Source organism: Dermochelys coriacea, chromosome 2 (genome assembly GCF_009764565.3).
Source record: "Dermochelys coriacea isolate rDerCor1 chromosome 2, rDerCor1.pri.v4, whole genome shotgun sequence".
Classification (NCBI taxonomy): domain Eukaryota; kingdom Metazoa; phylum Chordata; order Testudines; family Dermochelyidae; genus Dermochelys; species Dermochelys coriacea.
In genome coordinates, this window is record NC_050069.1 from 74,359,992 (window position 1) to 74,385,328 (window position 25,337).

General features: G+C 39.1%; 1 long non-coding RNA gene across 7 annotated transcripts in view; it reads right to left on the minus strand.

Annotated features, from left to right (window-relative positions):
- The window catches only part of LOC119851497, a 233,409-nt gene extending 208,308 nt beyond the window's left edge, over positions 1–25,101 (minus strand). For all 7 annotated transcript variants that reach the window (XR_005291268.2, XR_005291264.2, XR_006278849.1 and 4 more), the window contains exons 1-2: positions 23,954–25,101; positions 23,700–23,805 (exon numbers count right to left, since the gene is read on the minus strand). This is a non-coding gene — a long non-coding RNA (uncharacterized LOC119851497). The remainder of the gene's footprint in view (positions 1–23,699; positions 23,806–23,953) is intronic.
- Between the last annotated feature and the right edge of the window lie 236 nt (positions 25,102–25,337).

Consider the following 25,337-nt stretch of genomic DNA (forward strand, 5'->3'; position numbering starts at 1 on the left):
TCTGGCCAGGAGGGATTTTATTGCACTGGGCACAGAAAGGTGGTTACCCTTCCCTTTATATTTATGACAATTACTGTATTAGGCTTAGACTTGAGTGTTTTAGTTTATTTTACTTGGTAATTCACTTTGTTCTGTCTGTTACTACTTGGAACTACTTAAATCCTACTTTCTGTATTTAATAAAGTCACATTTTCCTTATTAATTAACCCAGAGTATGTATTAATACCTGGGAGGGGGCAAACAGTTCTGCATCTCTCTCTATCAGTGTTATAGAGAGTAACCAATTTATTAGTTTACCCTCTATAACCTTTCTACAGGGTAAAATGAATTTATTTTTACCCTGTAAATGCCTCCGCATCAGATGGAAGAAGCGGAGCTCGAGCCTTCCGCTTGCCCTGCTTCCCCTGGCAAGTTTTCCCATAGCAGACAAGAGGATATATATAATATAAAGATATGGTAAAATTTAATACAAATGACAGAAATAAGAACAATTTGTGACTCTAAATCTCACTCTCTAAAACATGGTAATCTGGGATTCTGTTTCTGTGGCTTTTAGGTAATTTCCAGATCAAACATATTTAATTTACAAATGAATGGATGCTCTTTTTAAACTGCCAGAACTGCAAACTCAACTTGGGATCTGAAAGACAATCAAGCTATGTTCTTTTTGGCTTATACATCACCACCAGCTAAAATATTCAGTATTTGGAGTCTAGTCAACGATTCTGATGATGGTACATATGCCAGTCCTCTCTCACACAGTTACATGGGTTTTACAGGGCAAAGAGATTAAAGACAATAAACAATATGAGAGAAAATTTGTCTAGGAAGATTAATACAATCTCAGTTTACCTGCTTTTAAACTTCTCCATGATATTGGTGAACTTAAAACTGAAAATTTGGGTTCCATTCAGATATGCACCTAAGGATGGGATTAGACATTCAAAAGCATTCAGTTTAGGCCTACTTGTTTCCACTGAAGTCAATGTTCATCAAATATATATAAATTATTTTTTCAAATGTTCTTAGCTTAAGAAACTACCTATTGAATCTGCACAACTGAACTGAAAAATCTTGGAAGAACAAGCCCTGTCATAAGACTTCCCAGAACTTTCTAACTCTGACTTTGCAGAAATATCAAGAGAACAGATTTCCTTGCAGTATATGTCAGCACTTTGTCTCTAGTGATTTTAAATATGTTTATTTTAATTTCAGAAGTCCAGAGTCCTGTAATGAAAGCTGGGCACATTTTTTCATTGAATAGTAAGTTTGGAAAAAAAAAACAAAAAAAACCAACACATTTTGAGACCACCAAAACTAATGACATTGAGTCTGAATTCAATAAATAAGCTTAGCTTACCGAGTGAAGCAAGCACTGGGGCTTCAGCAAAAAATGATGTATGTAGCAATGATACTTTCTTTTTACTATTTCTGCAGTCTTAGAAAAAGTATAAAGGCTTCATAAATGTCAGAGTTCTCTAGTAAATAGTCCTAGAGGTTGTAAAGTTTAGCTAAATAATAATGATCCTTATTCTTGGCTCTGAGCCTCAAACTCTGATTATGGAGAAAACTATCTTATTTGTATAGATTTACTGTTCCTTCACCCAGACAGCATACAGTACTATTTCTGAAGCCAACCGGGGAGTAGTACATTCACCTTAAAATACTCCCTGTAAGCTATACAGTCACTGTGCTCAATTATGGTCCGTATATTTATGAAAAATGAGGGCAGTATAGAGTAGTTTGTCCTTAGAGAGAACTTCTCTCAGGAAAAAAAAATAGTGGCAAGCTACCACAATGCTGGTCCACCTCCTAGACAGCTATTTCTGTTAAAAATAAAAATAGTCTTGCACAGATGCCTCCAAATATCTGTCTTCTGGCAAGCTCTCAACAGCTTCCTACTGTTATAATGAATGTAAACAGGTGAGTGCGCACTGGAGGGAGTCATCACAGTTATGTTCCTATTGAATTGTACCTTGCCTTCTACTGAAGCATACTGGCAACATAAAGAGAGGTATTCGAGTTTCTAATATTGGAGTGGCTACATAAATAAGATAATATACCGTTAATGGAAAACCTCATGCCCAATATGATATATACATTTCCAGAAGTCTTGGCAGACTCAGTGATAGCGGAGTGCTCATGCAGCTAATAATAGGCATCACATTGATTGGAGCACTAAGTGCTCATTAAACATTACATGGAACCAAAGAAGAAGCTGTGTCAAGTGCAAGTTCACCAGATCTGCACAGAAAGTGCATTGGTAATTTATGCAAGTTTCATCATGAAATTAATCTCAACCATGGACCTGAAAATCATTTAGGCAAACATTTGTATGAACAAAATTTTGCTCCCATGAATGTTCATGAAAAGTCAGTTGAAAAGGATTGCAAACATATCAGATTTAACGTGCACAAGATATTTACCCACATCTGGTGTTACAAGAGTCCCTGTATGTAACCTTCTTCCTCTAGGTCCTGCTATTCCCAACAACTACTAATAGCCATATAGCTGTGGCATTCAGTAATCGGTTGGAAGCCGTCATTTATCCATTTCATGAAGGCCAATCTCTCCACATTATCAGTGGAGACACAGTTCTATCTATTGGGGATTATCTCGCCTGCTGTGCTAAAATGTCACTCACAGGATAAAAGCTTGAGGGGGGAGAGTTTGATATTGAAGAGCTACAAAAGACATAGGGCCAACTGTAGATCCCTCTTGAATTGCCATTACAATGGAAGGTCTGTACTGGCACAAGGTAAGCTCATTAGGACAGGGACCATCTTTTTGTTCTGTGGGTTGAACAGCACCTAGCACAATAGGAGCCTTGTCTCTGACTAATGGATCCTAAGCACTATGTAATACAAATAATAAACACCAATATCACAACAGTATCTTGAAGAGATCTATTAACATCAATCTGGTCCTAGCATCAGCTGAATCCTCCTTTGGCTGACAAAGCCAAAGTCCTCCAAATCTATCCTACAGGGAACTTCCCCCTCTGAATTGCTGCTATGCTTCTCTTCAAGAATGATGAGACTGCCTGGGGTTTGCATTAAGGCCTGAATGAATACATGCACTCAACCACCAGATAAATTAGTCTTTCCTTCCAGAATTTTGTTCATCTATCTGTTTCTCTTCCTCAGAAAAGAGGAAGGAACACATGGTATTTTTAGAACCAGAGTGAACACACATAGCAACAAAAAAACCCCATTATATTTCTCTGGGATTATGGTTACTTGTCAAACACATCCAGTATTTTTTTCCCCACTAGTACTAGACCTGTGTTGTCTGTTTTCTTTGTTTCACTGCTTTGTCAGAGAAAGTGGGTGAAATCCTGACCCCATTAAAATCAATGGGAGTTTTCAGTGGGGCCAGGATTTCACCTGGATGGTTTTTCCAGTAGGCAAATCAATAGAATGACCTTTCTAACATCATTGTCCCTTCCAATGACAAACCCCAATCCTAAAAGAGCCTCAGGATGCCTTACTGAATCATTAGTGGCCATTCTGACAGTGCAGACTGCAATCCTCTGTCTTCCTGGGCTTGAGTGAAACCACATGCACAAAGTCTTGGATAACAGTATACGGCTCATGAAGGTGTGGACAACATAATTGCATCATGCTACCATTTCCTGTTTCATATGATGGTAAGGAAGCTCTTGGAGAACATGGCATACAGTGTATGAGACTGGTTGAAACAGGCAAAGATCCAAGAACACTGTCTCCTTTCACATCATTCACAGATGCCTTCAACACTAGGTGGAGGCAATGAATGAAGCAAGTTATACAGGGGTAAAAGCAGGTGGGAGATCTCACCAGACCATGAGAGAACTAATGCCATACCCAAGTCTGTTTCAAACCCTTGCCTCAGGGCAAAAATTTTGTTGGTTAAACACCAAAACAAAGCAATTCTTGCCAAATTTGAGCTGCCATCCACACAGGCTTTGTCCTTGCCTTTCAGCCAAGGGAAGGATGACACTACCTTTCTTTCAATCCTCTGCTGGGTCATGTGATAGGTAGATAGCCCTTAACCTTTTTTCTAACTGGTTTACCCATTCAAAAATGGGCAAAAGGGTTCACACACAACCTCCCTTGTATTTTGTCCACAGTCTATTTCCATAACCTGTCGCAGAGGAGGAGAGTGAGAGGAGGCCTTCTATGGCAACATGCAATATGTTTCTTCTCAAATTTAGGAAACGGAACAAAGCTGTCCTATAACAGCTGGGTATTTCGCCCTATATATTTTAGAGTAATCTTAGTTACATTTAATCCCTACAGCATTGTATTTCTGAGCTGGGGAATGCCCTCAGTTCTCACTGCAATTTGTTGGGATTGTGGGCACTCAGTACCAAGAGATGCTCAGCACCTAGTAGAACATAGCAGTTAAGCTGCTGTGTTCTTTTTGTTAATCAGTGAAGATGGGGAAGAATTTTGACTGCTTCAGTTTTAATTTAGCCTCTCTAGCAAACTGATAGGCAGATCTTAATATCAGACCCTATATCTTTGTTGAAAATGTTATATTTAGTCTTCTTCCCGTTTCACTTGTGAGCTATTCAACTCTATTCTGTTATTAATGCCTAATTGGCTCTTTTTTTTTTCTGCTAATTAAGCCTGAGGAAGATACAAGAATATTCTAGCAGGGAGCTTGTGTTGGTAGTTGGTAAGTTACTGAACTACTTTTTAAAATCTGGCTTCACCAAGAAAGAAAAGAGTTTAGATATTAGGAAATAAGAAATGCCATTTAAAAATAGCCTTTTATAAAAAGCATATGAAGGACTCTTAAAATATGAAATCAGGCATTCCAGGTAGTAGATATCCTAGGGATTAAGAGAATTAGCAAGTGATTTTTCTGAACCTTAGAATTATTTTTGAAACATCATGGAAACTGGACAAGACATGGAAGATCTGAGAAGAAGATAGCATCAATCTTCAAAATAGGAAAGAAGAGTTAACCTGAAAGTTACCATCACAATAAATCTAACTTCTGTCTCTAGCAAAATATCAAGAGGAAAAAATGCCTCAAGTGGTTGGGAATTTTCCATCTGAATGGTTTTCTGTCAGAAAATGTAGTTTCTACAACCGGGAAATTGTGCAAGGGGAAATTTCAATTTTGACAGAAGATTTCAATTTTCCATTGGGAAAAATCAAATTGAAATATTTGGGTTTGGGTCAGCCAGACTCTCATAAAAATATTTTATTTTGTTGAACTGATCTGAAATGTTTTGTTTGCACAGTGCATCAAGAGAGTCTAGATTGTTAGAGATGTAATCCTGCCAGGGAACCTGATGCATAAGGCAGAATGGAGACATCAGGCTCCTGAGCTACAGCTCTGATGAGGGAATGTGCCACAAGGAAAATGCAGTTTAATACTGATATGACTAGAAACAAAGTTTGGCTCTGGGCACCTCACTACCAGTGAGATACTGACAAACAGGAGAGAGTTTAGAGAAAAATAAACAGTTAGTGAGTTGAAAAGATTGATTTATGAGGAAAATGTTTTATAATTAAATGCTGGTATGGATGGTTTGGCTTACTGATAAGCAAATATACACACACACACACACACACACACACACACACACACACACACACACACACTTTGAAGGCTGTAAAAGCTACAGCTGATTTCAGTTCACTGGCAATTCTAAAAATAGAAAAAACTTCCAGTGAGCCCAAAAATATTTTTCATAATTTTAGGTGAATCAAAAAGTTGAAAGATTTCATTTTGGATCAACTAAAACATCTATGTCAACCTGACACAGATTCAATTTCCACTCATTTTTATATATTTTTAACTAAAATAAAATTGAGGGAAATTTCTAAATGTAAAGTTGTTTCAAATGAAAAGTCAAAACTTTTGGTTTCAAAGATATCTAATTGAAATGTTTTGGATTTTTTTCTGATTCTTTAAGGTTTTATTCCCCCCAGCTGAAACAATTCTGTGAATTCTGCACAAATTCTCAAAATAGTTTGGTCAACCCAAATCTGCATTTTTCTCTGAAAAAGTATGTAAGAAATATTTTGTCGATCTTTAGTAAAGACCTGTGAAGGAAATGAATTATTTAGCATGATAAAATGGGTCATAACGTGGAGATGAAATTAAGAAAGGAAAAATGGGAGTGATGTTGCCAGGCACTTCTTTCACCTCATCAGGCTCAGTGTTTGCCCCTCGGGGAGGGGGGGGGAAGGAAACATTCATAACAAAAAAGGGAATACCTTTTCCTGCCCCGTCTGCAGAGTATTGCCTTATTATGCCAACTTCTATTGCCAGTCCTTCCCCAAACAGCCAGCTAGCTTGGCTGCTTCTGCTGTAGGGAGGAGAGACGCTTTCCACGAAGGTGATACCTTTTTCTCCCTGTTGCCATTACCCTTGTTGCAGCTTATCGCTCATCTCTCCTCCCTCTCTTTCACTAGAAGAAGGGAATTTAAAGGTCATAGGCAGCCCTTAATTGGAATCGGGATCCCTAGCTGACCTGAGGTAAGCTCTTTTCAGCTCATAGGGAAAAGAGACTATTATTCTAGGGCCGATATACCTGCCTTCCACCACTCTCTGATATCTGTCTGGCCTGGCTTTGGCACAGTGAATATCAGGAAAAACTTCTTGACATGATCTATTAGCTTACTGAACACTCAAACGAGTAGTGGCAGCCCAATTGCTTGAAGATATAAAGCTAGACTACAAGTAATGCTAGTAAATAGGGAATGATTCTGCATTGGCAGTGTGGTCAATCACACGGGCTAATGGATCTTGTCCATCTCTAGCTTCCATAAACCAGCTGTCTCTGGGCAAAGAATTACTGCTGACATTTTGACTTTTATTTATTCAGATTTCTATTTACAGAAACTGTGGGATCAATGAGGATCAGGTATTTCAGGCTTTGAGAACTGCAGATCTGCTGCTCTTCAGCTATTGTAAACTTCTCCTCAGGGCTGGACCAACTGCTGAGGATTAGGTGGGTAGCACATATGTCTGACAGTGCCAAAGTACAGAAGAGTTGGTCTCCAGGATCCAGTTTAACGTTAATATGGATTCAAATAGCCTGTGAGCCATCTCCAGAATACATGGGCCATGCCTCCTTAAAGGTGAGTCTACAATGCAGGATTCTTTTTGTCAGCATGTAGTATACATACAGGCATGCCCCTTCCCCCCAATACAAAGTATAAATGGCCATGGATTAAGCCAGTAGATTAAAGACATCCCTGAAGGGTGTACTCCAGGTACATACCCTACATATTTCTACTGGCCCAAGCCATGCTTCCCCATCTACACTACCATTTTTAACAGTGTAGTGTCCCACTTCTGGAGCCTTTCCCCACCACAGGGAAAGGCTCTGGCAGCAGGGAGACAGTGGGGCATGATTCCACTGGGGCAAGGGCTCCCTGCTGCTGGAGCCTTTCACCGCTGCATGGAAAGACTCTGGCAGTGGGGAGCACCTGAAGCCTTTCCTCCCTGCCTCTCCTTTGCTTCTGCTTTTCACTGACATGTACAGCTACACACTGTACAGTCCACACATGATGTGGACTCAGTGTGCTTTTCACTGAGGCACGTAGCTACACATTCACTACATGCCATTGAAAGTGGTGTGTAGTGTAGACGTAGCCTAAGTCAATATAGTACAGTAGAATTGGCTCCTGCATCTAATTCTTTAGATATGTCAGAAGATGGCTGTACTGGCTAGTGTTTTATTAAAAGTGTTAATATTGTTAATGTACTGGTGCTATAGTTCCACATTAACTCTAAACTCTGATTATCTCAAAAGATATTGCTTTTTAATAATTCAGTCTATTAAACTAAGCTTTCCATAATTTTGGATGTGACTGTTATAGGTCTACAGTATTTGCTATGTCTGAGGTCCTGCCCTATTCTGGCTTTTCCCCATGAGAAGAATAGAAGAGAATTTGGAACTGTAGCACCTGAGTGGAAATTCCCCAACCCATTGTGCCTGTGCAGACAAAATGGCTCTGTGAGCTCCTGAGGGTGGCACACTCAGCCATGGCCCTTACTTCCCGTGTGTACTTTCCCCTACAGCTGCTGCCAGATGAAATCAGAATATTTCAAAGCTGCAGTATGGCAAATTCTTTCTTTCTTTGGGTTAACCCAGGAGCTGTGATACCCAGTGCTGAACTGACCAGTTCTCTACTTTACAGATGGCAGAATGTTACTCTATTTTGTTAATAGGTACAGTGTTTAAAATCTCTTGGACATTACAAGTGAGTTTTCCTTTAAAAGGCTTCACAAATGGAAGTGAAATCTACATTTTTTTTTCAAATACAGTATGTGAAAATAAAGAATATGGCATCAAATTCGTCAGAGTCTGGTGATTTTCTTGAGACAGAGTTATGAAGCTCAGGAAGAACATAGGCTGCATAAAAAATTTAAAATTACTAGGGCTGTCAAGCAATTAAAAATATTAATCATGATTAATCATGCAATCAATCATGTTAAACATTAATAGAATACCATTTATTTAAATATTTTGAATGTCTTCTACATTTTCAAATATATTGACTTCAGTTACACAGAATACAAAGTGTACAGTGCTCATTTTATATTTTTATTACAAATATTTGCACTGTAAAAACAAAAAGATATAGTATTTTTCAGTTCACTTAATACAAGTACTTTATTGATGTCTCTTTATCATGAAAGTTGTGAATGTATGAATGTATAGATGTAGAATTATGTACCAAAAAAACCTGCATTCAAAAATAAAACAAATGAAAACTTTAGAACCTACAAGTCCACTCAATCCTACTTCTTGTTCAGCCAATTGCTCAGATAGATAAGTTTGTGTACATTTGCAGGAGATAACGCTGCCTGCTTTTTTTACAATGTCACCTGAAAGTGAGAACAGGTGTTCACATGGCACTGTTGTAGCCAGTGTCACAAGATATTTATGTGCCAGATAGACTAAAGATTCATATGTCCCTTCATGTTTCAACCTCCATTACAGAGGACATACATCCATGCTGATGACGGGTTCTGCTCAATAATGATCCAAAGCAGTGCGGACCGACGCATGTTCATTTTTATCATCTGCTTCAGATGCCACCAGCAGAAGGTGGATTTTCTTTCTGGTGGTTTGGGTTCTGTAGTTTCTGCATTGGTGTGTTGCTCTTTTAAGACTTCTGAAAGCATGCTCCACACCTCGTCTTTCTCCGATTTTGGAAGGCACTTCAGATTCTTAAACCTTGGGTTTCATGCTCTAGTTATCTTTAGAAATCTCATATTGGTACCTTTTTTGCTTTTTGTCAAATCTGCAGTGAAGATGTTCTTAAAACGAACAACATGTGCTGGGTCATCATCCAAGACTGCTATAACATGAAATATATGGCAGGATGCGGCGAAACATTACAGGAGTATACAATTCTCCACAAGGAGTTGAGTCACAAATGTAATTAATGCATTTTTAACAAGTGTCATCAGCATGGAAGCATGCCTTCTGGAATGGTGGCCAAAGCATGAAGGGGCATAAGAATATTTAGCATTTGGCATGTAAATACTTTGCAATGCCAGCTTCAAAAGTGCCATATGAATGCCTGTTCTCACTTTCAGAAGATATTGCAAATAAGAAACAGGCTGCATTATTTCCCATAAAATGTAAACAAACTTGTTTGTCTTAGCGATTGGCTGAACAAGAAGTAGGACTGAGTGGACTTGTAGGCTCTAAAGTTTACATTGTTTTGTTTTTGAGTGCAACAAAAGAATGTAACAAAAGAATCTACATTATAAAGTTGCACTTTCACGATAAAGAGATTGCACTACAGTACTTGTATGAGTACTGTATGAGGTGAATTGAAAAATACTGTTTCTGTTTACCATTTTTATATTGCACATTTTTGTAATCAAAAATAGTAATATAAAGTGAGCATTGTGCACTTTGTATTCTGTGTTGTAATTGAAATCAATATTTAAAATGTAGAAAAACATCCACAAATATTTAATACATTTCAATTGGTATTCTATTGTTATAAGTGCGATTAATCGTGATTAATTTTTTTAATCCCTATTAACTCAAAAACATTAATCACGAGTTAACTACAATTAATGGACAGCCCTAAAAATTGCTATTCATTCCATTCAACTCCCTTTGTTTGAGATTATGCTCTTTGTCACTGGAAATATTTTTTTAAATGGTAAATCCATCCTATTTAGAGGTCTGACCTATGACCCTTCCTCAGGTGAGTAACTGACTTCAGACTGGCTTCTCACATAAGTATGAGTGGTGGGATCAAGCCCTAAATCCTGATTGGGTTTTTGTTTGGAGTTTCTAGGAATGACAGTTATCCTTTATAGCTAGTTTCAGACAAATCAGAATTCCAAGCTTCATCTTCATACATAACTCTGACTGGAATGAGACTAAAAAAATCTCTACCATCTGTTGCTTCTCAGGGACTACCAACATCAGTTCATTTCTTTTGACTATAATTACTTGCAGCTTGAAATGGGTTTGTTTTCACTGGATGTAATATTCTAAAGTGTACTAGGAGTATTCTGAACCCTGGTAGGTATTTATTTGTAAAGAAATAAATCTTCACACAAAATCTTGACCTCAATTCTGTTCATAATTTTGTTAGATTTTTGTAAGTAAATCAGCTTGAATAGCAAATAAATTCAGAAAATTGTAAATTACTCACACCCACAAGATCAGTTTATCTAATTATTATTATTTCCAATTATTCTGGTATACTTAGAAATAAGCAAACCTCTTCCAATTTTGTAGGTCATTTCCTTTGCAAGACTCATAAATGCAGAAACATCCAACAATCTGGGGCTATATTTGTTTCTATCATTAAAAAATTTTAAACAACAGCATAGAAAAGACACATTTCAAAGTGTCTTCAGCGGATGGAATTTAAAATTTAGTGCCACATAATTCTCCCAGGAACTTTTAGAAACACCTAAATAACTAAAACAATTTATTGATGCTTCTGTCAGATTTTTACATCGATAGAACACAATGTTCACTTAAATACCCTGACAAAACATCCAGCTGTACATGTAGAGGAGTTTGTAAGGATTAAATCAATTAAAGATGAACTCATGGAAGTGTTTAAATTAAGACTAGCCATTACTGAACTAAAATATATAGGATCAAAGGAAAGTTTAACTAAATTCTTAGAGATTTATTCATGTCTTTATCCAGGACTTAAAGCAGACGACCTATGATTAGGATAGGGAGTAATAAATTCACAGAATAACTCTCAGTTAATGAAATGCCAGAGTATGGCTTCATAAACCCATAAAGAAACAGGTTTTGGATGAATGGATTCACAATTAAGAGTTTTAGTTTTAGAGATTGCTTCATCTCTCAAAAAACAGTCATTTTATGGGGGCTTATATAAATTATTAGTCCTCTAGAGGTGAAAGAATTAGCTATAGAAAAGATAGCAACATCATTTATCTATATCTATATATTATGACCTCTCTTGGATTTATTTAACCAAGCCTCAGCTATATCCAATGAATATGGATCAGAGGTATAAATCTAAGGCCAAAATTTTCAAACTTGGATGCCTAAAGCTAGGGACCTAAGTCCATATTAGATACCGAGGTGCTGACATAGGATGTGGGGGCAGTTTAAGTAGCCAATGTTGAAAATGCTGGTGGCAGCGGAAAAAGAAGGTGGTTGTGGATAGAAGGCACATTTGGAAAAGGGACTGAGTGTGACTGGAAAGCACACTTTGCATGTAGCAATATCAATACTATCTTATGCATCAGCCTTACATAAATGGGTGCTGACTAGTTTTTAAGTCCATAACATGAAGGCTCAGAATATCTAGGCAGCGAAGAAGGAATTTGGCTCTGCATGGTTCAGCCAGGCTCCAAATAACAGTCAGAACATTTCTCTCATAAGATTTATCTGAATCAACACATATAGAGGTGCTGAGGAGTGTCTGGTGAGAGACAGCCCCAGCTACCACATACTTTTAAGAAGATATAGCATATGCTTTCTCCAGAGCAGCCATCCTCGCACTGTCTTAACGTGTGGTGGGACTTAGGGCATAGCCACACTGATTAGACGTGTGACTGCAGCACACACGGACATTTCTGAATTAGATTTGATGTAGCTCATTCAAGCCATGACACCAGTGAAACTGAGGCAGCCAAGCCTGCCTGGGACCCTGAGTATGTACTTGAGCACCTAGTGTGTGCTGCTGTGGCTTCAGGGCTACCTAGATCAAAGCTTGCTAGGTAAGTCTATGTGTGATTCAGTCACATACCAATACCCTAAGGCCACAATGCTTTCCCACCCAGTGACGGTTTGCTGTTGGCCACCCATAGCACCAGAAACTAAATGGTCCTGTGCAAGTGCACTACAGGGAAAAGTGCTCCTTGTGCCCTCTCCTTCTGTTATACCTATGCAGGAACAGGCACAATTTACCACTAGTCATATATCTTAATACTTAAGGTGCCTGGTCCTGTACTCCGATATATCTGCAGAACTCCAGCTGACTTTGGCAGGAGCTGTATGCCTGTATCTAAGGGCAAAATCGGGCCCCCAATATGTGCAATATGGATGAGTTAAGGTTGCTTAGAACCTTAGCTTTTATTTATATTGACCTCTAAGTGATTAAAATTATAATCTTAAATACTGCATTAACATCATTTTGGTATTTGATAAGAAAGTGTCATGAACTGACAGGATCATCTAGGATGCTGCAAGGTAAAGGAACTTCTGTCTTATTTAGTATTTTCATGTGTTGATGTATTCATATTCCATGGTACCTCTTGTTCAGAATTCCAGTCTATTAAATTATTGCTTTGTTTTCCACTGCTTTCTATGGCAACAGCAGCCTTCTTAAATCTATCACAGAAAGACAAGATTACTTACTTTATTCTCATGAGATTTGGAAAGATGGATACGATCATAAAAAAACAGAGCTTGTAGTGAAATTCTTGCTACAAAAACCTGGTGCAATAAAAAGCTGCTGTTGTAAAAATTGAGCAAAATAACTCTGAACAAAGAAACCATTTTACAGTCAAACTCAAGAGTCTAAGGGCCAAACTATGGAATTTAGCCATTGGCCTGTTGAAATGTTACCCAGCCCCTTGGCAGCTCAGGGAGGAACTGTGCCTAAGAAAAATATGTTATATGCGAGCCATTGCTCAGGACTGTGCCTGCAGTTAGATTCTAACTCTGTATTTATTTTGTTAAATTATGAGATAATGTTACAGAAATATAAAGATATTAATGTAGCTTTAAAAAGAAAAGATAATAAGATTTATTATTTATTATTATTATTAAGCTATTTTATTTCAGAGTACTTTGTGCCCCTTGATTTTTTTTTCGAGTTTCTTTTTTAGGGATGGAGAAAGGGAAGAAATGAATTTTGATGCAAGTTTTGATGTAATTTTGATTTAATGGTAAAAAGCACACAAGCAGAATGTTTGTAAGAGAGACCATAATTTAATTGTAGCCCAACACATGTAGCTGCAGGTGCTCCAGTTGTGTTACATTCCTGTCCATCAGATTGTTCATGTATTCCCTATCTGAACCCCAGTTAAGCCTGTTTGTTGCTTCTCTTGTGGTGAGCATCTGCTACTACAAAAAGGCATAATTTTAAATTTGTTTTTTCCTATTACATTAACTCTAATATTGTTTTCCAGCACTTATAAAGTTACTGTACCTGTGTTTTTACTTGCAATTTGATTTATACTGAGACTATTACTTGTATAAGTTTTATAAGAGAATTTTACTTATGTGTTCTCCTGGGTGCTTTTTAGATCTTGTTTAGAAGTGAAGGCTTGTTAAGCCTTGTTTTTAATCTGATGTTGCTGCTGCTTGCGACAGCAGGCATGATTTTAATTTGTTGCTTTAACATTTTGCATTAGCTGAATAAAGATTATCTAAACCTGCATTGATTTCTACATATATGAATTACCACCGCTCAGAGAAGCGACTCCAGTCCACTGCTCTTAATTTGATTTACGAGGGCAAAAAGTTACCAGATATTTACACACGCCTATGCCCATTTCATTTCAATTGTAAAATCTAGTTCAAATTTCCATTAAAGACTACATAATAGAGAAAGAAATCATGACAAAATTCTTCAAAAACACATTACGTTGCCATCCTTACACTGTGCAATCACCAATAAAGGTGGGACAGATACTTTCTCTGGTCCATTTTCCTGGGATTTTGTTCTGAACAGGGATAAGAAAATGAAGAGATCTGAAGAGCTGGTTAAGTAGCAAGAATGTTATAATGGTTGGTAGAAGGAAAACACTAAAAAGAGTTTGCAGCCATGGTGAGGGATTTCCTACTTGAAGACACATCCTCACAACTGATGACATCAGTCCACAGTTCAAAATTTCTGGACTCCTCACTGACAAAGATTTCACATCACAGTATCCACAAGAAACATGTTCTCTAATCTATAATCAGTGAGGATGCTGCATGCTAACCTGGAAGATGATGACCTGATCTCCACAATACACACCTTTGTTACCTCCTGGCTGGACTATAGCAATGTACTACATTGTGGTGGCATGTAGGCAAGCACTATACTTGTAGCAACACAAAAAAGTGACAAGCAAGCTTTGGTATGTACGTATAGAAGGTAGCAAAAGGCTCTTGCAAAGGGGAGGCAAAAGGGCACTACACCGCTAAAAATAGCCATGTAGACAAGGAAGACGCATGAGAGCTGTGAAAGTACGTACCCTAAGGTTGTGGTGTACCTGAACTCTGCTCACCTCAGCAGTGCCTCCCTTGTGCTAAGGGGGACTTGAAGTGTATGCACTCTGCCCACAAGATTTGTGCAATGAGATATACTCTAGATGTGCATGAAAGCTACAACTCTAAGAAAACTGCAACTGGCGCAGAATGCATCTGCCTGGCTCCTTAGCCACAAGAGCTACTGCAAAGTATACCTAGTCTATTGTCCACACACTGGCTCCCACTAGAATGCCACATCAAGTTTCTCAATAACTAATCTACTCCCACAGGGAATAAGAAACACCTCAAACCTTTGCTTTGTACCAAGTACAAAGTCACTATTTTTTGGCCACTATTCTACCAGAACATAGCAAATCATAAAGAGAAAGAGAAAATCCAAAACACAATTCGCCCCTACCCCCTGACAGAGGAATGGACGACTTCTTACTGATATTTTCCTCTCTGCTGCCAGTGTCTCCCACAGTTCTGGATACCTTGCTGCTTTTCTCTCTACAGCTCATGGAAGCAGATCAGCGTTTTGGTGCCATTGTCTGGCCACACCCTCTCTGCTCCTGCTTGATGAGTTGTTCCCAAGATGTAAAACATTAACAAATATTCCAGAGATAACTAAATAACTAACTATGTGCATTAGACCAAGGAAGACAGTCATGTGATAATGACTCCACCTAGCAACTGATCTTTGACTCATGAGCCATCTGGGGTTGAATACAATTGTGGAACACAGTGCTAGCGGACAAGAAATTATCAGTAAGACATTTTCTGTTCTGCAGCCCAGCATCTCCCACAGACCTGGACATCTGGGAAGTAATGACCAGTGAACAAAAGTTGTGCTGGAGTGAAGTATCTCCACCTGCAGCATCTTCCTGCCAAAGGAGGCATCTGTGGAAGATAAAGGTTCACCTTGTAGTCCTTATTAAAAGGTGTTCCAAGTGGCTGCTGCACAAATTTCCAAAGTGGATGCGCTTTCTTGTTTCACTCATGAAATTGCTGGATCTTGTGGAATGTGCCTTGATCCCTTCTGGAAAAGGAACCTCTGATGATTTGTAGGCTTCCACAATATAGTCTAATCCACCTAGGAGAATGTGGAAGTTCTGAGTCCCTGGCATTTCAGGTGGAAGAACATGAATAGAGTTCCGATCTTCTAATGAATTCTGTATGCTTGATATAGATTTTCAATGCTCTTTTGACACATAAAGATGTGCCATACACTTTTTCCGGTGGATGTTGTTTTTCCTGACAAAGAAGCATAACCTCTTGGGAATTATGGCAGGAAGAATGTACTTAAGGAAGAAAATATTCTGGTGTCATGAACACCATCTTGTCCAACATGCAATAAGGATCCTGTGTAGATAAGGCTATCTGCTCCAACGTTTGTCTGGTGGACACAATAGCTAGTCCAGAACAAGTCTTAATGAATGGACAAAAGGTTGGAATGAAGTCAAAACCTTCAGGGAAGACTTGTCAGTGCCCCCTCAAATTAGTTGAAGCCCCATTTGGAAACAGTGGCCTGATCGCCAGTCTTGCTAATCAGATTGTTGGAAGGAATCTGGCTACCTGTGGATTGTCTGTCAGGGAGCTGAGGATCCTAAGAATAGCACCCTATTAAGAGCGTACAATGGTACTGGCTGAAGGCCTCTATCTATGCCTTCCTGGAGAAAGTCCAGAGTGGTTGGAATTCCTGGATTTACATTGTGCTCTTGGCACCAGTTGTTAACTCCGGACCAGAAAGACAGGATCTATTTTCTTTCACAGATAATTTTAAATGTTGGGGTTTCATTCCAATTGAAACAAACCAAATTTTGCAATATCAAAATCCTTTACAAAAAAGAATTACTTTTCTCTTCCCAGCTGTAATACCAATGCTGAGGCTACTCTCAGAATGACAAGGTCTGAAAAATATCTATCACAGCAGTTTTCTGTGAATTATGGTTTCATACTAATTCATTTAAATAATCATCCTCCGTTAGAGCAATTTTCTTTATGGTAAAACATTGAAGTCTAAGTTTTCACTTGGTTTTCTATCAACACAAGTATAGATTGGAATGATGTGTGCGCATATGTGCATGCATCTAGGTTTGTCTGTATTCTGTTTGTGTTGCCATTTTCCTTAGTGCCATGCCTTCATTAGGATTAAGATTTCTTTTCTTATGTCCAAGAAGAGAGCTACATTTATGGCTATAAAGAACCTCTTGTTGAGTAGCATTAAACCAGAACATGGGCTATCAATCTGGGGGGTCATGAACTCATCACTGTGGCAAACAGATTTCATAGAGTGGGAACCGTTACAGTTCAAGGCAACTGCACCTGAAATTCCCCTCTTGTGGTCCACCAAAGGAACCCTTTCTAGGCTCCTGCTCCTCAGCCAGCACCTCTCTTAGGCACAGACCTGCATCTCTCTCCATGCTGACTGATTTTTTTGAAGGCTGCACAGTTCCCTGCATGTACTGTGATATTCTCAGCAAGTCAGAACATTCCCAGCCAAAACAGGCCAGCAAAAGACATAAGAGTTTGCCATACTTGGTCAAGTCAATGGTCCATCTAGCCCAGTGTCCTATCATCTGACCGTGGCGAATGCCAGGTGCTTCAGAGGGGATGAACAGAACAGTAGTTATCTAGTGATCGATCCCCTGATGCCCCCATACCCAGTTTGTGGCAAACAGAGCATAGGGACACTTCTGAGCATGGTTTTGCATCCCCCGCCCTCTTGGCTAATAGCCATTGATGGACCTATCCTCCAGGAACTTATCTAGTTCTTTTTTGAACCCTGTTATAGTCTTTGCCTTCACACATCCTCTGGCAAAGAGTTCTACAGGTTGACTGTGTTGGTGTGTGAAGAAATACTTCCTTTGTTTGTTTTAAACTTGCTACCTATTAATTTCATTTTTGGTGATCCCTAGTTTTGTGTTATGAGATGCAGTAAATAAATCGTCCTTATTTACTTTCTCCATACTAGTCATGAGTTTTATAGACCTCTATCATATCCCCCCTTAGTCATCTCTTTACAAGCTGAAAAGTCAGTCCTTATTAATCTCTCCTCATAGGGAAGCTGTTCCATACCTCTAATAATTTTTGTTACCATTTTCTGAATCTTTTCCAATTCCAGTGTATCTTTTTGAGACAACTAGCCACAGAGGAATGGGTAGGAAGTAACCCAGGAGAATTATCTGAGATCTGGTCACTGAACCCGGGATTAGCTCAGTGTGTTTCAGCAGGATTCCCTCTGAGCTGGTGGCAGGCAACCCCACCACAGCCAAGGCCATGTGTTGGTTCTGGGTCCCTCGATCCTGGCTGCACCCATCCCAGGGGAGCAATCTCTCTCTCCAGCACTCTGGGCACTAACTCATGCTGCCCTGCTGTTCAAGGGCTGCCATATTGACTCTGGCAACTGGACCATACAGCCCTGCAAGGGAGGGCACCCTATAGACCCCGACCATTAGACTATACTGCTCTGAAGCCAAGGGTAGTCATCCAGACTCAGCTGTGGGGTTATAATGCCTTTTCACTCTTCCCAAACCGTGCCTCCTGACAGTTGGGATTATGTTTCCCAATGTTCATTACCTGCATTTGTCAACATTGAATTTCATCTGCATTTTGTTGCTAGTTTTGTAAGATCCTGTTGTAAATCTTTGCAGTCTGCTTTGGACTTAAACTATCTTGAGTAGTTTTGTATCCACTGCAAACTTTACCACTTTACTGTTTATCCCTTTTTCCAGATCTTTTATAAATGTGTTGATAGGACGGTCCCAGTACAGACCCCTTCGGGACACTGCTATTTACCTCTCTCCATTCTGAAAATTGACTGTTTATTTGTACCTTTGTTTCCCATTGTTTTAACAGTTATCAATCCATAAGAGGATCTCCTCTTATCCAATGACTGCTGATTTGCTTACAAGCCTTGGTGAGGGACCTTGTTAAGGCTTTCTGAAACTCTAAATTACACTGTATGTACTGAATCACCTTGTGCACATGCTTGTGGACGCCCTCATAGAATTCTAGTGGATTGGTGAGGCATGATTCCTTTAGAAAAGTCATGTTGACTCTTCCAACAAAAATTCATGTCTGATAATTCTGTTCTTTACTATAATTTCAATGAATTTGCCTGGTACTAAAGTTAGTCTTATTGGCCTGTAATTGCCAGGATCACCTCTGGAGCCTTTTTAAAAAATTGGTATCACATAGCTATCCTCCATTCATCTGTTACAGAAGCTGATTTAAGTGATAGGTTACATACCAAAGTTAGTAGTTCTGCAATTTCACATTTGAGTTCCTTCAGAACTCCTGAGTGAATACCATCTGGTGCTGGTGACTTATACTGTTTAGTTTATCAATTTGTTTCCAAAACTACTGAGAGCGGGTACAGCTTCCTCAGATTTGCCAGCTAAAAAGAATGACTCAGTTTAGATAATTTCCCTCACCACCTCAGACGTGAAGACCAATGCAAAGAATTTGTTTAATTACTCTGAAATGGCTTTATCTTCCTTGCGTGCTCCTTTAGCATTTTGATTATCCAGTGCCCCACTGGTTGTTTAGCAGGCTTCCTGCTTCTGATGTACTTAGTTTTTTTTTTGCTGTTACTTTTTGAGTCTTTGGCTAGCTGTTCTTTAAATTCTTTTTTGGCCTTTCTAATTATATTTTACACTTCAGTAACCACAGTTGATGCTCCTTTCTATTTTCCTCAATAGGATTTAACTTCCAGTTTTTAAAGGATTCCTTTTTGCCTCTAACTGCTTCTTTATTTTGTCATTTAGCCACTGTGGCATTTTTTTTGGTCCTCTTACTATATTTTTAAATTTGAGATATACATTTAATTGAGCCTGTATTATGGTGTCTTAAAAAGTTTCCATTAAAAACTTGCAGGATTCACTTTTGGCACTGTGCCTTTTAATTTCTGTTTAACTAACTTCCTCAGTATTGTGTAGTCCCTCTTTCTGAAATTAAATGCTACCATGGTGGGCTGATTTGGTGTCCCCCCCCCACACAAGGATGTTATTTTTATTATATTATGGTCACTATTACCAAGTAGTTCAGCTATATTCGCCTCTTGGACAGGATCCTATACTCCACTTAGAACTAAAACAAGAATTGCCTCTCTTCTTGTGAGTTCCAGGACTAGCTGCTCCAAGAAGCAGTCATTAAGGTGTCAAGAAACTTTCTCTCCATCCCATCCTGAGGTGACATGTACCCAGTCAATATGGGACAGTTGAAATCCCCCATTATTATTATTGAGTTTTTTATTTTTATAGCTTCTCCAGTCTCCCTGAGCATTTCACAGTCAGTATCAGCATCTGAGTCTCTTATTTCCATAAATAGCCATTCTTTGATGAAAAGGAATTAATTTTACTTTTAGTCCTAGTGTGTGAAGGGCATTCACTTCTCCTGTTTTTAACAGACAGGCACAAGGCAGAGGAGAGCAGAAGATGAAGGAGATGCAGGTTTTGGGGGTGGGGTTGATGTTTTTGGAATACTGAGTGGCTGGTCAGTTATGAGTGGAATGCTTTGGTTGACAGGTTGACTATCTGTTGCTTTGATGCTGATTCTGATTCAAGTCAGAGACATCATCTGGTTGGATCTTTTCTGCTTAGTCAGGGCAGGATTAGGGCCACCTCATCTTCCTGTTCTGGTGCATCAGGATTTGATAAAAAGTTGAGAGAGTCAGAAAAAGGCTAGGAGGAAGGAAGTGGTGCATAAAGTAACACAAAAACAGTATCTTACATGCTTTTGCAGTGCTGGCGTCATAAATATAAAGGGAAGGTAAAACACCTTTAAAATCCCTCCTGGCCAGAGGAAAAACCCCTTCACGTGCAAAGGGTTAAGAAGCTAGGATAACCTCGCTGGCACCTGACCACAATGACCAATGAAGAGACAAGATACTTTCAAAGTTGGAGGGAGGGAGAGAGAAACAAAGGGTCTGTCTATCTGTGTGATGCTTTTGCCAGGGACAGAACAGGAATGGAGTCTTAGAACTTAGTAAGTAATCTAGCTAGATATGCATTAGATTATGATTTCTTTAAAATGGCTGAGGAAATAGGCTGTGCTGAATAGAATGAATATTCTTGTCTTTGTGTCTTTCTTGTAACTTAAGGTTTTGCCTAGAGGGATTCTCTATGTTTTGAATCTAATTACCCTGTAAGGTATTTACCATCCTGATTTTACAGAGGTGATTCTTTTTACCTTTTCTTATATTAAAATTCTTCTTGTAAGAAATTGAACGCTTTGTTCATTGTTCTTAAGATCCAAGGGTTTGGGTCTGTGGCCACCTATGCAAATTGGTAAGGATTTTTATCAAGCCTTCCCCAGGCACGGGGTGCAAGATTTTGGTGAGATTTTTTGGGGAAAGACGTTTCCAAACAACCCTTTCCCAGTAAACCCAGTCAAACATTTGGTGGTGGCAGTGGAAGTCCAAGGGCAAAAGGTAAAATAGGTTTGTACTTGGAGAAGTTTTAATCTAAGCTGGTAAAAGTAAGCTTAGGAGGTTTTCATGCAGGTCCCCCATCTGTACCCTAGAGTTCAGAGTGGGGAAGGAACCTTGACAGCTGGCAATTAGGTATCCCTGCACTGATAGGCTGAGGACTGAATGTCATGATGACTTTCAGAACTCTCAGATGAAAAATGAAGAACAAGGCCTGATGGCCTTCCTATAGAGAATGAAATCCTTCAGTCTGGTCTGCTCCCTCTCTCATGGGGTTGAGAAAGATGAGATTAAATTGAGATGATCTGGGATGCACTGAGCTGAGATGTGTTGGGAAGATGAAGAGGTTCTCCTTTTTGGAGGCTCTCAAAGATAGCCTTTGGAGGTGGGGAGAAAGATGGGTGGCATAGTTCATACCTTCATTATTTCATCCACTAGTTAGGCCTAACATCCACCACACCAATTTCGGTCCATTAGTATTCAGACCCATATCGTCTCATTTAATAAATCCAACCTCAACATAGTCCTTGAATCAAGTAGTAGGCTTTTGTTTGGATTAATTTAGCCTCTGTCCAGTTTTCTTGCACTTGTTCATAATATTCATTATTGAAAATAACTTCACCTATTTTCCATGGATAATTTTCAAGCAAGCAAAAAAAAGTTATAAGATGTCACAACCTATTACCTTTTACATAATTTATACATTTGAGCTTACAGTTGGGGTAATCTGTTTGCTGAAGTTGCCAAGGACAGCAGCAGCCCCTAAATAAAGCTCAAATCTCTAACACTTGGTTAGGACAGGACCAAGCAGCCTTCCCCAGGGGACCAGAGAAGGGACTGGAGACAGGCCTGCCCTTGTGGACCTCACGATTCTGGTACTGTGTTAGCCACTGACACCAAACCACAAGTGGGGTTTAGCAGATGGGTAAGGGAAGTGACATGGTAAAGAATACTTGCCTAAGTGGATTCCAACCAGCAGGTGGGGAACTGAATTAAACTACTGACAAATGTACCACTGTTTTATTTATCATTCATATAGATTGTTGCTGCATTCGACCAAGTTGATCTGTGTTTCCTTTTCCCCCAATAAAGTTGTTTTTGTTTCATACACTGACAGACTCTGTGCTTGCAAATGGAGGAAGTATTGCCTATTAAGAACACTTAGTAATCCCAGAAATTCTGGCTGGGGGCTTGAGCCAGTAGTGTTTGTTTCTTTTAAGAGGGACCCCTAGCTATTTGAACCTGGCCCATGTTGCAGCTGAAACCATCTGTCAGAGGTGTATACCTAGGACTGTGCCTAGAGTCAGTCTAGCCCTGAGAAAACTGGAACATTGCAGTTTAGGTCACTCTTAAGCAATTCTTTGCTTGCCCGTGTCAACTGATATAGCCAGGAAATGGGATTAATAGTACTGAGCAACAGCCATTGATTCCATTAGGAGGTGAGGGTGCTTTCAGGAATGTCTTTGTAAGGATGAGGGGGTGATTCCTACAAGAGAATTTCCTCTGCTATGTTCCTGCAGAATCCTACCTGGGAGAGAAGCTTTAATCTCAGGAGCTCCATAGGACCCTCTCCAGCAGAAGCTATTGAGTAGATGCACTGATTTGTTACATCCCTTGTTTTTAGCTTCTTACCTAGTAGAACCACTGATTCTTTGGGCAGTGCTGCTCCCTACAACTCTCCCAGTTGAGGGAACTTTTGACAATTCTGCCTTGGGAGCCTTCAGGCAGAGCACCTTTGGCCATAGTCTATAGGTAGCTAACCCAGTTGAACAATTACATAGAGTTATTATTAATCAGCTCACTATGGCAAATATTCCAGTGCTAACCAACCCCCACCCCAATCATACACACACCAAAACCCAGCAGTAACAAAGTAGTGGGTTTGAAACTATTTCCACAGCAATAGATTGCAATTCTGATTGTAAGCTCTTCAGAGCAGGGACTTCGTTTGTGTTGGGAACATGCCTACCACACTGTAGGGATGCTACCACAACCTCAGTATACATCACATTAATGATAATAGCAGACAAATCTGAGAACCTTCCTATGGAATTGTAAGGTAAGCAATGCATTCTCCATTCTTATCCTAGAAGGACAGTGTGAAGCATATTTAGTTGTGGTAAGTGATGAACTACAGCTATTGCATAAACCAAATTTTACAAGGTAGTAATAAGATTGAGGATGGGGAGGGCCCCAGGACCTGATGAGCATAATACTGACATTTACAATCCATTTAATTCTACTTGACCTATTTCGTTACTTTATGGAGTGTCTCAGTCTCTCTTCATAACTATGATTCTCACTCGTATTCACAGGAAGTAATATTAAGCATTGGGCTTAACAAAGACAATAATGTAATCAACAGTGCTGGCTGACTATTAAGTCGAAGCCAGGAACCACAAGGTTTATTGTTTTGTTTTGTTTTAAAGTCTGGGAGCTAAAAAGCCAAGCAGAACTATAGGATCCTGTCTATGTCCAATGTAGTCTCAAAGACTCCCCTTATACATATCCTATAGCTTTCTATATACAAAAATTGTGCCGAGCACTAGTTGTATTGACCAATATACATGTATTAAAAACTTGTAAAATAACGTGTAAAGCACTTACCAATTTCCTGTATTCAGACACATGCTAGCAGGATGCAAGCATAAGTACAGATTCTTACAAACCCTTCTGCCATGTTGAAAGGCAGTTTCTCTGCAGGCTGGTAGGACTGTGGAAAGATTTATTACATAGCTAATTACAGTAATACCACATTACCCCTCCACAACCCCAGCAAGGAAGAGAGCCAGTCAGGAATGGGTCTGCTCCGAGGGGAATAGCTGGGTTAGGGAGCATAAATTCCCTGGCTCCTTGTATACCTTTGCACTGCCCTGCAGGCTGGGGGTGGTCTCCTTCTCTCCACTTGCAAAACAGGCTCAATCATCCTCAGAATTGTTCAGCCAATTGCTGAGTTGATACACATGGAACTTACATGCCCTTTACCACCATATCAACCATGGCCAAGATTTGGCACTTTTTCTACAGGACAGTGAAGGTGGGTGTCCATTCAGCACCGTGAGTGATGTTGCATATACAGGATGACATCTGATACATACATTAATATATTAGTCAATGGAGCTGAAGTATATTGCAGACCAAAACAAAAACAACAAAAAAAAAAAAACCCGCCACAAAAAATAGCACTGCCAAAACAGCACCATGCAGAGTATAAGATAGAGAAAGACTTGACCAATGAAATTGGATAGTGGTGGCTATGTTCTCCTTATCTTATCTAAACATGCACAGAGTCTGGCATGCTCTGACCCAGGGTTTGGTTTGTGATTCTCTCTAGCAACAAAAGTTCAAAAATATACAGCAAAATTAGGAATTTTTTTTTAAATTCAGGCTTTGCCAGAGGGTTTCAGAAAGCACCAAAAGATTCTGTGTTAGCCCAGTAGATATGCCAATAGGCTGATCCCAGATATGAAGATAGAGAATTAAGATTGACATGGTAGAACAGCAATGCATATATTTGAGACAATGAACCTGGTACCCCATGTTTGTAGCAAAAAGGAACATAAAAAACCATTAGATCTTATATTTAAAAACCTGCAACAATCATGCCAAGTTTGATTAGAGCTGCATAATCAAAATATAGAAAGCAGACACTGAAGGATGTGGTTGCTGTAATAAAAGATTGAAATTGCTAACTAATTTAGAAATCCAAGAAGGATTTAGATAGCTAAATGCTCTAGTCAAGAATTTTACAGCATAAAATGGGATATTAAATCTGAAGTTTAGCATCAAATGTATACTGGCTTAGATAATGTTCTCTTTTAACTTATTAGGAAAATGCCATACAATTTTAACTCTTTTCCAGAAATTATGTACTGATCTTACAAAAAATACCCTGGACTATTTGGGAGCAGATTTTAATGATTCTGTGTTCTCATCAGAGTTTGAGACAATTGCATTAAGCAATTTTCCTTTAAAGAAAAAGGAAAAAAGATAATAGAGTAAATGTTTTCTGATAGTGTGGCTGATGTGATTAGGCCCTATGATGGTATCCCCTGAATAGATGTGTGGACAGAGTTGGCTCGTTCACCTGCGCATCTACCAATGTGATATATGCCATCATGTGCCAGCAATGCCCCTCTGCCATGTACATTGGCCAAACTGGACAGTCTCTACGTAAAGAATGAATGGACACAAATCAGACGTCAAGAATTATAACATTCAAAAACCAGTTGGAGAACACTTCAA